This window comes from Halichoeres trimaculatus, unplaced genomic scaffold, assembly GCF_033239565.1.
Source record: "Halichoeres trimaculatus isolate MK-OKI-2021-1 unplaced genomic scaffold, fHalTri1.1 fHalTri1_scaffold_19, whole genome shotgun sequence".
In the NCBI taxonomy this organism is placed as follows: Eukaryota; Metazoa; Chordata; class Actinopteri; order Labriformes; family Labridae; genus Halichoeres; species Halichoeres trimaculatus.
This window is the reverse complement of record NW_027437197.1, coordinates 23740712-23758147: the sequence shown is the minus strand read 5'-3', so window position 1 is coordinate 23758147 and position 17436 is coordinate 23740712. Positions and strand designations below refer to the sequence as shown.

The window sequence follows — 17436 nt, the reverse complement described above, 5'->3', positions numbered from 1 at the left end:
AGTGTTGACAAAGTCTGCTTTGCATAGAGAGGTTAAAGCTAGATGCCTGGGCGGGCATCCTGCTGAGTGAAGGATTTTTTAAAAATCTCACCCATGTGTCTCACCAAACTGAAAACATGTGTGTGTAAAGAGTGACACTGCAGATCATCACACCTGCTGTGTGATGACATCACTTAACCCATGCTCCATTTAACTGTGTCTCAGAGTTTTGTAGGTGATGCTTTTTATGCATCCTCTACTGATATTGTCATGTCCACTGATGATCGTGCATGTCAACGCGTGTTTGCTCATAAAGGCGTCCTGCTCCAGGTACAGCACCTGAAAAAACAAGACAGCAGAAAGTCCAGTTAGAATTCTTTAGCAGACACAAAGACAATATTTTCTTGGCTGGATTTCACATCAGAGCAAAGCCAATTTTCATGCTATGCTATGTTAGGCTTTTTTCAAAGGAAGGCTCTTTCTGTTGCTTGAAAAGCACAACATCAGAGCATCTATTTCCAATTAGTTAAGGGAGTTTTGCAGTCCATTGAAGTTGAAAATAAGTGATGTTTCTGTGATGATTGTGTCGACTAATGAGCATAGACTTTTCCTTTATATCGATAAAGGTGTGGATGTTTTTGAAGAAGTGTTGTTGAGAGACGGCAAAAGTTTTTATCAACTTTGGTTGATGCCATTGGTTCCCTGTCATAAATCCATTATCAGGAAATATAGAGATGAAGATCTTTTCTCTTTGATAACAGTTAACTTGATACTAATGATAAAATGCTTCCAGCTCTGTTGGAGCTTTGTTAGACCAGTGTGATGTCTTAAACTATGTAAAACAATGAATCCTGAGTTAGAGGCATTTTTGAAGCTTATTAGCCTAAAAACACTGTTTTTGATGCTGAAGAAACTCATTGTTTCATTTGTGAAGATACAATAAGAAAAATTTTTGATTTGTTCACTTAAAAAAAATATTGAATTATTTTTTATAGGTGATTTTTTTCTGGCTTTTTATGCCTCTAATTGGAGAGGATAGGACGGTAGATCGAGCAGGAAACAGGGTGGGAGTGGGGAATGACATTGGAGAAACTGTCCACAGGCTGGATCATCATTCACTAAAGAGCGAACTTCATGGGGCGTGACCTATACCACCAGGCCATCTGCACCCACAAACCAATATTTAATCCTTAACCTCAAACTTTAAGAAAGAAATATTGATGTGTAATCAAACCGATTACGACACTAGGGATGAGACTCGATAAGATTTCATCAATAGAAGTACCGTTATCGATTCTATTATTGATTTTATGTTTGTAATCAATTTTCTAATCAATGCCTGTGGATTCCCCACTGCAGCATTTTTGGTGCTTGTGTTGACATAGAGTAGGACATAGTACAGTATGTACCCTCACTGCTCTGCTGGGACTGTGAAGCACTCATTGACCTTTAAAAAAAAAAGCTGTTTGGTTTTCATTGAAGGAATTTAAAGGGTGGTCCATGGGAGTTTTTGTTACTTGTTAGTAAACACAACTTTCAAACTGAGCTCCTCCTCCTTGGCTCAGTGCCAGCGGCAGCACACACCCACAGCCTCCAACCATGATTATGTGAACACACTCACTAGCCCAGCAACCACCTGTAGCGTTGGGTTTCTGCGTGGAAGAGCCTTGAGAGCCGCGCACTTGATTTGGCATGTTAGCACAAGCTAATTGCGAGCATTTGATGCATACCTGCTCAGCAAAAAGCTACCTTTAGTCACTCTTTGTCCTGTGCCACTCTTCAAGTGCCTCAAAGTGAGTGAAAGTTGAGCCAAGCTTCACCCTTATTTGGTAAAACGTTTTATCTGTTTTGCATTTCTTGTCATGTTGATTGTGTTTTTCTCTCTCTCTGCTACGTCCACTATCATAGCCACTCTAGGCACTCTGTGATTGGCTGGGGTAACCACATCTACTCTGCACCCAGAACCATCCCAATACATTCAAAACATTATCTTACAGGCTGAGGACAGATTGAGGCAGACAGACACTCACACACATGTATAGAGGCCTGTAGGAGACGATTGAGAATGATCATTCCTGTTAATATTGACATTTTATCTGTTTAGGAAAATCCTGCAGACTCTACCTTTAAAGGCACGAGAGTATAATTTGTTGATATATTGAACAGAAAGAAAACACATTTCGTTTGCAGGAGGTTTTCATTGTGTTTTTATTGTTCAAACTGACAGCCACTGATGCTAAAAGCTGTCATATAACAAACACATGGTACTCCTGATCTATAACACTCTGCTGCGTCCACCAATGTCTCCTGTCGACCATAATCACTACCTGGACTTCTAGGATGCCACTGATACACAACAACTAAACAACTTTTTATCAGTGTTTTTGGGACTATCATTTATATAACTCTTTTTTTTTTTTTAAACCTGCCAATGTACGTCCTCCCATTTATCTAAAATGGTTTCCAAGCAAGCAACAAGTCATGTTACCAATTAGCAAGGCTGCTGTGGCTGCTCTGTAACACCTCTCTGTGTTCTCTTTGGTCAAGATGAGTGTGCAGCAGCCAACTGTCTCTGGATTTACTGGAAGAGGACATGAGGTGCAAGTAGTGCATACTGATGACAACCTTGGGCTCGGATAGTGATCAAACCCTTTTAGATCCACCTTGTGCTTCCTCAAGTAATTGACCAGGTTTGATTTTCAGGTTGGACACTCCACTAATGAGCTTCTCTTACGCACACACATTGCACTTTTTCTTATCCATGTCTGCTTTGGTAAGGTTGAAGCAAACCTGTGGCCGTCTGAGGTTAGTCTTTGCAGTTTATCGGGTATGTTTTTGCCAGTGACATAAAAAAGCTATCATGATCCAGACAAGAGAAACCTAGAGCACATTTTTCTGGTAGCCTGCATTTGACATTAAAGAGAGGGTATTTAGCATTTTTTAGGGTTTATATTGTCTCTTTGGAACACCCATAGTCACTGTACATGTTTCATAGCTAAAGAAATCCAAATTTTTCTCACACTGGTGTTGTAAATAACTCAATACTGGTTTATGTTGAAATGCTTTGCTTCAGCTGCTGTCTCTTTAAGGTCCCCCTTTCTTCTGATTGGTTAGCCTTCTGGAGGCCTGTTGGGTGCAGAAATGGAGGCAGACTTTGGTGCTGTGCCATGACCCTGTTAGGATGTTCTTATATGAAGAAGTCGGGTTTTTTTTTTTTTTTTTTTTTTTTTTTAATTATTTTTTTTTTTTCAGAATGGACCCTCCTGAGCAGTTTACCAACAGATATAGGGATTTGAATATATAGCAGCTGAAAAGTCTCTACACATTAAATCTGAATATCCAGCTCTCTTACTTTATATTCATGTTTGAAATATAAAGAAGAAAATACCCACTCTTTAAGGATTTAAATGCTGAATCAATTGTAGTTTCTAATCCTATCTGTGTCTGTCACTTGAAATTTTTGAGGCTAGGTTTAGGGAATTAATCCTTTAAAAAAGTAAAATCCTTTGCACTTTTTTAACACAATGTGCATCAGCTTTTTGAGCCAGAAAGGAATGAATTAACAATGCATTAGGCTGATGTATGAGAATGAATGTGAAGTGTAGTCTCAGGTTTACTCAGTTTGAAAAGCTTAGGTCTTAAGGATCCAAGTGTAGTTAGTGATAAACTTTAGATTTTCAAGGTGAGGTGTGAGTCAGCTGAAATTCATCCTGACTTCCTGTTTTTCACGCTTGTAATTTTACGCAAAAAGATGTGCAGTATTCTTTCCTTCTCCTGCTGTAGTGATAGCTGTCACATATTAACTTATAGAGTTTTTTTTTCATAGTGTATGTTTTTGTTGTGAGCAAAAGGGTGAAGATAATTGAGTGATTCTATAGTTAGAGGTATAATTCAGGTAAACAAGTGACAAAAGTACATTTGCTTTTTGTTTGCTTCATATTCTATTTGCAAAGTAAATGCCTGTAATGAACTAAATTCATTAATTAGCAAGCTAAAGCTCTAATGAATTTGTGTGTTATGGACAAAAGTTGTGACTATTTTTCAACATATATCCATATTATACTAAATTTAGAGTTAATCAACATTTCTATGTAAGACAACACTACCTCGAAATGCCCCTCATCATTTATTTCAGTTTCAATTTAGTAAGGATTAAACAACGAGGGAGCGTGCATTAGACCGTTCTAAGGCACGACGCGGAGTGGGAACACCACGACGCGCAGCGGAGTGGTGTTACTCCGCGGAGTGCCTTAGAACGGTCTAATGCACGCTCCCTCGTTGTTTAATCCGCTTATACCATGGTCCCACAAAGTGTAAACTTTAAAAGAAATAATGAATTAATAATGAGTGATGGACCACATGTGCTCAGTTGTTTGATCTGAGGTTTTTAGCGCACTGGTGGGACAGGAGGAGAGAGAAGCGGAGCTGTCTGCAGTGGTGCCTCTCATCCATTACGCGCATGCAGAGGGACAGAGGTGAAACTGTTGCTGTATCAGCCAATAATGGCATGATCTCACACCGATCACTGATAAAACAACAGTTTGCTACTGTATGAAAATGGTGTGATTATGTGTTATTTTTAAAGGCATTATTGAACTGGCTGGAGTGAGCCAGTGGAGCGCGCAGTCAGCTGACCCGGAGCCTTTCAGTTTCACTTGTTTGGTCTCTGGGGCTCTTTCTAATTGTCTGTTGTCATCCTCAGTGAGAATGAATGTTGCAATCATCCAGATTAATATCAAACATGTTTGAAAATTATCGGGGCGGCTCCGACGAGTCTGTGGGACGATCGTGGGGCTAAAGATTCATCTGTCAACCGCTCAAACTCGAAGATAATCTTGCCCGAACGTCGGGCCCGATTTTAGTCCCCAACCAGATTTCTTCCCCGATTGTCGGGAGGACCAAATTTGGGTTAAATCGGGTGAGAATCCTGTAGTGTGAGCCAGGCTTTATGGAGACGGGGCCCGGTAGGAGCGCAGGCTGCCCTCACATGCGTTGAAATGTGTGTGACGCGTTGCTATGGTAACGCGCACAGCGGAGTAATACGACGGTGATTTAACTTGCCGAACTAACTTTTCAACTGGCGTGCATTAGACCAATCTAAGGCACGCCAGTTGACATTGGAAGTCTCACTGACCATGGTATAAAAAGAATTAAAGCACAAAAAATCACATGTAACACAGCTGACAACACATGGTAACACACTTAACATTTTTTTCAATTTTTCACCCTTGTGCCAACTGCAGACCTTGAACATGACACCACCTGACCCCCAAAAGCTCATATTTCTGTTCATTCTCTTCACAGTGTGGTCTTTACAACATCTATAGTAAGAACAGTAGAAAATTTGGATTACACAGTTGGTGAAGTATTCATGCGCCCCATGTACAGACAATCATTCTGATGAAATATTGATGAGCAGGAGCTGAAACATGCCACAATTTCTTCAAGGTTCCCACCAAAAGGATGGGACATCAGCTGTTTTAAGTCATGTGACTTTGGAGCAAACCATTGGTGATTTATATATATATATATTTTTCCAATGGATAATACAATTGATACAGATTTCCCAGACATACACAAAGTGAATTATTTAATTTATGTAAATTATTTTAAAATAATTTTAACAGCTTTGTCATGTTTTAATGATTATGTTGAACAAATAATACTAAAAATAAACACAAACATGTATCCTAGTGGTAATTTTGAAGAGCAAACCTGACATTTTAGAAATTAAACAGCTAAATAAATTCAGGAACCTGTAAACTTTCTGTATAAACTCAAAGTGAAATATCACCCAAACGACCCACTGTCAAATTGGTCGTTGCTTGAAATCAATATTTTGTAAAATTGATTAGTTTATCCCATAGACTTGAAATGTACCCTTAATTATAGACTCACTTTATTATTGATTGAAATTATTATTATTAAAGACTCAAAGCTATTTGTGATTAGTCGTTTACCTGTCGATGATGGAACTTAATGCTGTAACAGGATACAGAAGGGAGATGTTCTCCTTTCTCACCTTTGCAGAAAGAACACTGCAGGAAAAAGTGTGACACTGGAGATGTTATCCACACAAATAATTCGTGTAGCCTCTGTCACGTTCAGTGCCAGTCGATCCTCCATGAACTCGATGCCCTCTCACAGAGGCTCGCTGTGTCTCCGTGTATCAGTATGTTCACACTGTGGCCGCTGGGCTGGAGCCAGTCAGTGTGTGTTTGCTCTGCAAGTGTGTGTCTGTTAAATGGAGCTGCTTGGTGTTGTTTACTCTCTCTCAGAATGTGTTAGTGTGTGTATGTGTGTGTGTGTACATGGGTGAAAGAGAAAGTGGAGAGTGCAGAGGCGGAGGTGTACGTCTTAGTCTTTGTAGTTGCTGACGGAGGACTTCTTCTTCTTCTTCCTCTTCTTCATATGTGGCCCTTACAAGCCCACAGTCACACACACACACAGACACACACTGATAAGCACTCTCTTTGTTGGTGTCACCTTCTTCCTCCCTCTCATGTGTACTCTGCTGGCCCCAGCTGGGTGATAACACAGGTCTTTCTTTAGATCCACTACTGATTGGAGAGCACTGTCAGCCATACTCTCCCTCCGTGGTCTCACTACTCCTTCCCTTCCATCTGTCCATAAGATACACTGACAGAGAGAGTGTGTGTGTGTGTGTGTGATAAACACAGAGCCACCTGCCACTGCACTCCCAAAGTACCAGCAGCCAAATCTAATCTCTCCCTCTCCCCGTCTCTCCTCTACTGTTCCTTCCTCCCGTCCTCCCTCACCCATTCAGGTCTCGGATCTTATCCTTTCTTCTGAGCTGTGGACAACATCCCATCTAGCCAGGTAAGCTTCTGGATATCTCCCCCTCTCTTTTTGTTTGTCACCGCTCCCTGTGTCTCCTACTCTCTCCTCCTTTCTCCTCCTCCCTCTCTTCCTTATGCCTTTGAGTGCTGCTGCAAAAACGCTGCGTCACTGTGTCACTGTTGTGTAGACACTGTAGTAATTTCACTGTAGCAGAAAAAAAAAACAGATGCGTTTGTCTGATGTCCCTGCTGTCCCTCCTTTACTGTTGACTTGTAATGCTGAGGAATTTTGTGTGAAACAACAGGCAATTACATGTGCGCTGTGTGAATGTGTGTGTGTGTATGTGTGTGTGTATTGATGTCTAGACACTCCACGACAGTCATTTGGCGGTTTCACTTTCAGTGACTCAGGTGCAGAGTGGTCCGGCGCATTTATCTCCTGATGAGACACTGTATGTTTAGTCTGTTTGACCAGATACATTTTTCATGTCAAGCTGCACCTTTGGGCCACTGAAAGTGACAAATTTAAGGGAAAAAAAAGGAACAAATTGTCGATCTGTCTAATTATTTCTGTGAATAGTAAACAAATACATTCTAAGTTTCCACTTCAAGAACAGGTTGCCAGACATGTTTTTAGTTTATGGGCTCAGGCTGGTAAAGTTAGGCAAAACTGTCTGATGACAGAATAACTGTAACAATGGAGGTAGATATTGTTGTAGAACATTGTATGCCGGAATAAACGTTTGTATTATCCGCTGTGGAAATCTAATGGAGCCAAAACAATGACTTTAATGTTTGGTATTGAAGATAAAAATTGCCATTGAAAAACATATCCTGAAATTGATAATGTTTCACTGAAGTTAAAAAACAAGGACATGAAATGTTTTATGTTATTTCATTTTTAATAAAGTTTTGTATTCTGATGTTTTTTGGATTCAAAGCATACATTTTTTATTTGATTTCACTGTTTTATCAATGGCAGTTTATAATTCCGATGATGTTTTTCTTTTTTGATCATTTTTTTCCTCTGTTTTGTTTTTTCTGTTTCAACTTTCTGTCACTCTTTGCATGGAGGGAAGGGTTTGGGAGGGTGTGAATTGCATATATATGTTGCACTGTTATTGATCAAACAGTGACATCAAATAACTTAAATAGTTAGGGTATGGTTTTTAATGCCAAATTTTATCTTCAATTATTATTTTCAATCTGACAAATCAGGTTTGTATTTTCTTTTTATCAGTGAATGAGGATGGGTTTGGTTTTGCTTGCAGCTGTTGTACTGTTTGTCTTTGTGAATAGGGATGGGTACCTTTCATATTCAAAATGATACGGTAGCTATGCCCAGTACCTGGCAATCAGTACCGGTACTCAACTGTACCAATTTTTGGTACTTTTTTGTGTTAATTTGGTGAAAAATATCAGTTTTTTAAGTAATAAAATATAAAAAAAATTCAACTTGGTATATTTATTCTTCAGTATATGACCTTGCAATGCTGTGTTCATGTTCACCATGGAAAATCACCTACTCTCACAGTCACAAGGATGCATTTAGGTACCTAAACATGGTACTTTTGGTTTTACATGAATTGTTACCCGGTACTTTTGACAGATTTTGGTCAGTACCTATAAAAGTACCTAATTCAGTACCCATCCCTATTTGTGAATGCTTAAATTACTTAAAAATATTAGAGGGTTTGAAGGCAAAGCTAGACATACCAAAGTGCCACGATATTGGATGTTCTAATAACATCTCTCTCAGTTTATCATGGACTGGATGATCTTCTAAAAAATACTCACCAGTTTAGCTGGTCACCACCATACTCCAAAATTTTGTCCATTTTTCCCCCCCCAATCTCAATGAAGTTCTGTTTTTGAGGAATTTGCAGCAACTCGAATAATTTATACCAAAAAAAAAGGAGAAGATTACCTGAAGAGAATGAAACCAATGGCATCGTTAGCTGCTGTATGAGATACTCAGACCTTGTGGCATGACAAGGTTTTGATTTTCCCATCAGAGCAAGTGCACTTTAAGACAAGATTACAAATCTATTTAAAAAATCAAGTAGGAGTGTTCATAATATAGATATTTTAATATTTTACTTAAAATCCTAAAGGTTGTGTGACTTTTTCAGATGCACATTTGGTCAGTTTACTCATCCCAAATCATAAAGTTTTGACCTTGGTCATAGTTCTTTCCAAAAGAAGAAAAGTCTTTTATTTTTTTGACTTTTAATTGTTATGTTTAATACTAAGAATCCCACCTTCACGTCAAAAAGCTTGTTATCCTACGTGGTAAAGAGTGGCAAAGAGTGAGAGCAGCAGAAGAGAGACACTCGAGTGAAGCTCCACCTTCGTTTAGTTAAAAACTTTATCTGTTCGGCATTTCGTTTCACTTTGGTTGTGTTTTTCTTCGTCCGTCCACTATGGTAGCTGCTCAAGATAGCTTCTTCCACTCAAAATCATCAACACGCAAAGTCACTCACACACTGGGCGGTCTGTGATTGGTCAGGGTCTACGCTCCGCCCAGAAACATCCTGATACAACCAAAACATCAACGTGTAGGCAGAGGAGGTGATGATAAAGCGGGACTATTATTACAATAAAGTTGATATTGTTTTAGTTTAAACCCTCAGACACAGTGAGATATCCCAATGTGCCAAGTAGACTGAACAGTGCATTTAATTAAGGACCATTACTAATTCAGATGAAGGAGGGCTGCAGGGTGGTGCCGGGGTTTGCGCTGTCATCTTCAAGCAGGAAGGTTACAGGTTCAATTCCCAAACAAATCAGGGGCCTTTGTGTGTTGAGTTTGCATGTTGCTCCCGTGCATACAGTCTCTGGGTGCTCCATCTTCCTCCCACAGTCCAAAAACCTGCCCATCAGTATGTGGGTGTGTGTGTGTGTGAGAGAGAGAATGCTCATCTGTCTCTATGCATTAGCCCTCTGACCTGCGTGTACCCTGCCTTGCTCTTGTAAAGACAGCTGGGACAGGCTCCACCTCCCTGTGACCCTGAGAGAGGAAAGCAGGATTGAGAAGATGATGGATTTTTGTAAGACATTGATGACACTGTCTGCAATGACCCACAGGTTGTGCCCAGTCTTAAAGGTATAGGCGCATAAATGTTGCACCTGGTTTAAATGGGTTAAACTGAACTATTCCTTTAAAACCTGAACAGTGCATTGTTAATAACCTTTTCCAAGACAACAATGAAAGTTGGAGAAATCTAAAGAGCTGATCCAAACCTGTAAGGAGGCTAAACAAGAGCTCATTACTTGACTGTTTCATCATCAACAGCGATGAAAGTAGGATCATATTTCCTGTTCAGAGACTCCACAAACCTCCTCAGGCTCTCACTTCTCCACAAGAGTTTGTTAATAAAGAAACACGACAAACAGCAACAAAAAAACCCTCATCTATGGCAGCTTGTCAATAAAACATTACTCAGACTGAGTTCACTCCTATAGATGGAGCTAAGTGGCTGCAGAGACAGGCTTCAGTGGCAGATATTTCTACATTCTTGCTTCACATATTTTCAAGTGTACACCCTGTATTGATTGTTCAGCATTTTCGTACGCTTGACTTCCCTCTACATGTCAGCTGTCCTCTTCGTCTTTCTCCCCTGCTGTTCTCATGAAATAAAACGATGGTGGCATTTCCCGGCAGGTCTGTTTGACCTTTTGTTCCTGCACATCTCGCGTATCTCACCGGTGGCTGAACCATAGAAACAGGTGATCCTGACCAAAGTACAATCTGCTTGGTTCACATCTGGCCTTTGCTGACTATTTTTATGACAAACAACCAGATCATGTAGTGAGGATGGATGGTTTGGTCAAGACAGTATTTGACCCTAACACCTGAAGTATATTTTACCACAAAAGTGATCTCTCTGACTTTTACATTACCACCTTCTACACAGCCCAAACTGAAATGTTTATGTCTCATATTAAGTAGAAAGTACTTTACAGTTTTTCTCAGTAGTTTTGGTACATTTTCTCAAATCATCCTCACCATTTGCAAAGCAGTAAGTGCATTTCTCTTGAACAGTTCGTTCAAGTGGCAAAACACCATGGATTTCATGCAAAAGCCAGCCTCTTTCTCAAAATCCTTAGTTCATCTCTCAAAAGTAAATTTCAGTGTCAGTGAACGTGTCAGAATGACGAGTCCTTATGTCAGTGTGTGACAGTCAGTGTGAGTCGTATTGTCAGTGTAACAGTGAACCCTGGAAGGACGTTCTGATGTAAACTATAAAGTTTTGATGACAGTTATTGTAAATTGTAAGTTACATCTTAGAGACTGATTGATTACAAGAGACTGGACAAAATTCATATTTTCTCTTTCACTGTTTGTGCTGTGATTTGTTGTCTGACCTCATCACTGGTACAGAAAGGAGAAGAAGGTGCTGCATAGCACAAAGTAAAAAAACAAAACAAAAAATAGAAATGTGAACATAGAACAGTCTCTTTAGGGAAAACTGTTCATGCAGTGCTGTGGGAATTACAGGTCAGTGCAGTCTTCCTACACCTCCTCATGTTCCTGTATGCTGGGCCACAAATTCTCATCCTTATCATAACAAAGATCTCTGTCCACAAAAAGTCTGAATGACTGAGGACACAGCTGTTCTCCCAACTTTTAGTCGCATCCTTCAGCCAACCTCAGTCAATGTAAGCTTTTGATTGAGAACATGGTTCACAGGTGTGATAGATCATTATTGGCTTTTACAGGAAATGTGTTGCCACTGTCTGTACAGAGGAAAGTTCACATACATACTGACCAGTAGATGGTTCATGAGATGAAACCTTGAGCTATTTTAGAAAACCGGTTTATCAATGGTTGATCTGATGCTTCACACATTTCCATTTGTTAGAGAAAGTCAAGACTGACCAGGGAGCAATTTAGCGATTAGGGATGGGTACCGAATTAGGTACTTTTATAGGTACCGACCAAATTCTGTCAAGAGTAGGTGTGCACCAGGTACTGCTTCACGTAAAATCAAAAGGTACCATGTTTAGGTACCTAAATGCATCCCTATGACTGTGAGGAAGTAGAAGAGTATGCATTTTTCCATGCTGGACATGAACGCAACATTGAAGGGTTATATATTGAAAAATAGATATGCCAGGTACCAGGCATCGGTGCCGCAACGTTTTAATTCAAACCTCTTTGTCTCCAGTTTCTATTCTCAGATCAGCTGTCTCACTGTCTTTTGTTCTTTTGTCATCAAGGTGCTCAAACCAGTCAGAGCTGTACAGGCATGACTGTGTTGGAAACAATAAAAACAAGGTTCCCATCCCTTACAGCAATCCAGACAAAAAAGTTAAATGGATTTGTGTGGAAAGATACTTGACATGTTATGATAACTAGTTCAACCTTTTTGCATGTCAAGACTTATCCGATAAATTATTGACTGAATGTTGTGGAGGGTGAGACTATTCAACAGAGACCCATGATAATCCATTTTGATCAACATGACATAATCAATTGATAAACTAGAAAAGAGGAGAGAATTGTACATAATTATTTGCATGGATGTCCCAAAACATTTGCAACTTGTTCAAAGAAATTGGAAACTTCTTTTTTGATTAGCACAAGTGACACAATGATGTGAAGATTGAAGAAGTAGTTTTGGGAATTTCAAAACAGTGAGAAGCCCCCCCCCCCCCCCCCCCCCCCCCCGCCCCCGAAACCTGGTTCATTTGGGCATATGTGAACACAGCAATAGCTCCCGGATGCGGGCCAAAACAAGCGGGTCGAGATCCCCAAAAATAGGTGGTCTCTGCTCGCTTCCATTTGAGCCCTGTAGTGGTTCGCCCCAGCAACCGGCACAACTGACTTCTAACTGTGGCTCACACTGTAGTGATGCGAGCAGTAGTAGTCTAAACAGTACAAGAAGAAGGAGTAGAAGAATCAACCACAGCAGCAGGAGAAGAGAAGACCAAAGAACTGAAGAAAATGAGTTGTGGGCTCACGTGGAGCGGGAAAGAAATAAGTGCCTTATTCAAGTGCCGTAATGCAGTCGGGACTCTTAAAAACGTCGTATGTTGATCATATAGCACACACTATTACATGAGCCATAAATGCTATAACACTAATTAGCCACACACGATGTTGATGCTCCATGAAGATAAGGAAACTCCCCACCGTCCAGGTATGATTTCTGACCAATCAGAGAGAAAAAATTGATTACACGTGGCTTTTTTTTACAACTTTGAACTGCAACAAACTTTTGCCTTGTGAACACAAACAAACCAAGTAACAACCGCTACAATTGTATCATTTTTGCCCCTGAATAGGAACAAAGGAATCAAGCCACAGGTGTAAATACACTCTAAGAAATGAACAACAATACCTTATAATACCCTATGAGTCCATAAAATGTCTTATTTCAAGATATTAAGACAAAATGACTCCTGAGTTGCTTTTAAAGAGTAGCAGAAAGCAACAAGTCATGTTAGAAAATCTGCTTGTAAAGTTTCTTAAAATTAGTGTATTATCTTAGAACAAGAGACCAAGCACCTATAATTTTCTTGTCCTGAAGCAGATCCATGTTGCTGGTGTGGAATGACATTGAATAGTGTAACACTGGCTATAAGGTGTTTTTACCTGCAGGGTCTATTCCTGAAATAGCTTTTAAGCATACCTGTTTAGCAGACAATGTTTGGCTTGTTCCTGTTTTGAATTCGGCTCAGTGGTTCAGTTGTAAGCGCTGCTGCATCACAGCAAGAAGTTTGTTTCCATTGTGCAGGAGTGTGAGTTCTCCCCGGTGCTCCGGCTTCCTCCCACAGCCCAAAATTGGTGGTTGTCTTCCTCTGCATGTTATACTTTCCCTGTTTGCAGCTCGATTTATTTAGCATAGCTATTTATTGCAAACGATGCTCGCTTCCCTGCTGCTCCTGTACTTGCAGCTGGAGTATCATTTCCTTGTTTGGCACTCTCTGAGTGGCTTATTTTGTGTTGAAATATTAACAGAAAGGGGTGTCTGAGTCAAAAGCCTGAGAAAAAAGTTCAGTTACAGTTGAAAATATATGAAAAAGGGTTCTCTCTTGTATATTTCTACTCTTCATTTCAGCTGGAAGTCTGAGACTGGCGACCTGATCAGGGTGAACTGCGCCTTGAGCCCAGTGACAGCTGGGATAGGCTTAGCCCTGTGACCCTGAAAGCAAAAAGAGGCAGCATTGATATATTTTTCTGTAATAAGGAACATCTGTGTTACATAAGTATTTTAATGAAGTTATGTAATTTCTCTAAGGATACAAAAACAACTCAGATGTGTGATTTCTTTTAATTATTCTTTTCATGTTTGAGATGAAAAGCATCCGTGTTCAGTTTTTCCCTTTCCAGTCATGTACCCAGTAGGGGAATATTAAAGGGGACATATCATGCTGATCCCTGATTTAATACTTACATATAATTTCATAAATTTGAAAACAAGACCTTACACCCCCTGAATTTTCAAAAATATTAGATATTGTATTTTTTCTGATATCCTAGAATGAGATTTGATGCCTCTGAAAATAGGTCATTGCCATATGGCTGCAAGATTTCGACCTTTGTGATGACACGAGGATCCTTTCTTATTATTGGGGTAATCTGATAAAGCAGCTCCTCCTCTGTGATGTCAGTTAGTCACACAACCGCCACCGAGGGATACACCCACCAAGAGCCGACTGACTGAGTGCTGGATGCAGGGACTCTGCTCTGCTGAGCAGCTGGGCTTTACATAATGAATTAGCAGTTAAAACACTGTAGTTTTAGCAGACGTGGTAATACTTGTGAGACTGTGATATTTGCATGCTTGTTCTGACATACACTGTGAACTTGGACCACAATAATGCTGTGGTAATAACATAGTGATGAAGTGACGGTAGAGGTGATCTTTAGACTACACTTTCAGCATGATGGATAAAACAGACAGAGAAAAGTGAAGGAGCAGGATGGAGCCCTGTTATAGAAATAGTTTATTGGTGAAGTCTGCCTATATTTCCACGTATAATCTATACATGTAACAGTACCGCTTTGACTCACCACACTGAAGCGTCCTGAGATGATCTGTGTCCAGGTGGATTTTCTTCCTCCTGAGCTGCAAAACCGTCCGGGTCTGACTCGGGGTCCAATACAAAAGGACGTATCCTACACTCTGCCGTTTTATTAGTGCTATCAATGCCTTACGGTGAAGTTTTGGCAAACAGCAAACTCGCTCGGTCTGCTCCATTCAATATGGTGATTTTGTAAATACTGCCATGCTGCAAAAACCGCCCCCTGGCTCTACCCCCTCCGCCCCTCTGATAGAACTGACCAATCAGAGCACAAAGGGCTGTGACGTTGCGAGGTAACTGGAGGTCATTCTGGAAATGGAGCGTTTCAACGAGATCTTCAGAATGGCCTGAAATGAGGATATTGAGAACGCTATTGTGGGGCAATGAAGGAACTAAATGACTTGTACTGAGGGCAGAAATGCTTTACAGGCATCCTAGTATGGCATAGTGAAAAGGAGAAACAAGCATGATATGTCCCCTTTAAAATAGATCTAATCTAAAACATGTTTTTTTCATGTTTTACCATGATAGTGTTAAGTATGTGGCACCCATTATGTAGTTTTGTGTGTTATATAAGATAAAGTCAGAAACATCTGTGTTGTTTCAGTGTTAAATTTTCAAAACAGAAATGCATCATGGTCACAATACTTGAAGGAAAAGAGATTGTAATTTGGATACAGGTGACATCTCGGCTGGTTAGTGGGATGTAGGGGAGACATAAGAGAAAGAAAGACGTACAGAGAAGCAACGAGACACAAAGAAAGAGTGAGACTGATAGTACTGTTCATGTTGTCAGCCACTGCAGCGGTGATGTAATGGCTGACCCCCCCCCTTTCCACACACACTCACACACACACTCGTACACAAACACACTCCTCGGGCTAGACTTCCATTTTCCTTCCATCCCTCCCTCTGTTCTTGACCACCCTCCTCTGCAACTCTTTTTGTCTCTTTGTCTCTGGTTTCTATTCTCAGATCAACTGTCTCACTGTCTTTTGTGTCTGTTGTTCTTTTTGTCATCAAGGTGCTCAAACCAGTCAGAGCTGTACAGGCATGACTGTGTTGGAAACAATAAAACCACAATAGTGGTGGCTGCAACATGTTTTCATTTTAAGACACTTGATTGCAACTATTTATGACAGGGTAGAAAGAAAATCTCAATCTTTTTGATGACAGATTGAGCCTAAAGGAGTTGATTGCTCCACTCCTCAGTTAGCTGAAAACCTCTAATCTTCAAACAATATCAACAGTGGGTTAAACGAAGCAGTAAGTATCATGCAACAAGTCTCCTTAAGGCTGTATTTATACTTCCGTTGTAAGTTCAGGCATGTTCCTAAGGTGCCGAATGAAGATATTTAAAAAGATGGGGTTAATTATCACATTTGATACATCACTCATTTGTTTGTTTGGTATGATTGCTTTGAGAGGATGCTGCTGACTGCTTCTTAAAAACATTATCACAGTCATTCTAACTCAGCCTCTGAGGCTTGTTTATGTTATTGTAGAATTTTTTCTTCCTCCTGAAAACTATAAAATCTTCTACATTATTCACTTAACACAAGCAATAAACAAATCTATAGTATGACCCACACGACAAAAGATACCGTCAACATACAAATAATTCTTTCCTCTAGGCCAGGCCCACGTGCTATAATGAAATGAGATGAAATGATGCATGAATTGATAAAAATAACATATCTTTATTTAACTATTACATTCCCAGCAGAATATTGGCTGATTGATTTAACTTCAAGCCTTGTAGACATGTAATAATATTATCATTAATTACCGTAAATAGAATCAGAGAAAGGAGTGCACATGTGGAGTGCACTGTTTTATAAAATGAAAAAGAAACACTGTGTGAACATATATTTATCAAATATATAAAAATCGTACTAATCTCTCATCAGTAACAAAACACAAACTAAAGTGCAGAGATATATATAAAAAAACAACACATTTTGGGCTCAGCACTGAAATACATAAACATGTGGTCTGCACTTTTTAAATGCACTTTTAACCTTTTTTTTTTTTTTTTTTCAGTTGCAGCCTTTGCAATTTGAAAATATTACATTGCGATGTTGTTTTAAATTCAATTAATTGTTCAGCCCTACCTAGAAGGTATACCACTCTCCTCCTCCTGGAGATTTTAGTTAACATCTGTCGTTTCAGTGACATCACCCATCTGTTTCTGATGCAGATTTTTGACACTTGTTGTCAAAGGAAGACATATTGTAAACATTAAATCTTTTTTTTCTTTGTCACCCCTGCCCATCCCACCACCTTTACTCATCAGATGAGCTCATCACAAAGACCAAGTACTACATCTCCAGGGACAGAGCTTTTGCTTTCGCAGCCTATCCCTGAAACAGTCTCCCCCCCAAACCGTACTGTATGATAAGTGGAAGTAGTCTCTGTGACGTAGCTTGTCTATTTCTGATACAGATTTCTGAAGCGGGGGCCATATTGGAAATGGGGTGGACTTTGAGCCTCCACACCAACAGCTATAGGGTGCCTGCCTATCAAGCAGCTCTGATTGGGCAATCTTGTAATCTTAATATCTTCTTCTTCTTCTTCTTTTTTTTTTTTTTTTACTTTAATGTTTTTTTTCTAGATATAGCAA

The 17436-nt window shown here is 39.8% G+C and overlaps 1 protein-coding gene across 9 annotated transcripts in view; it reads left to right on the top strand.

Annotated features, from left to right (window-relative positions):
• The window catches only part of map2 (microtubule-associated protein 2), a 150740-nt gene that overhangs the window by 40614 nt on the left and 92690 nt on the right, over window positions 1–17436 (top strand). For all 9 annotated transcript variants that reach the window (XM_074694331.1, XM_074694330.1, XM_074694328.1 and 6 more), the window contains exon 2: window positions 6767–6819. The gene's annotated coding sequence lies outside the window, so the exon portion shown is untranslated. The remainder of the gene's footprint in view (window positions 1–6766; window positions 6820–17436) is intronic.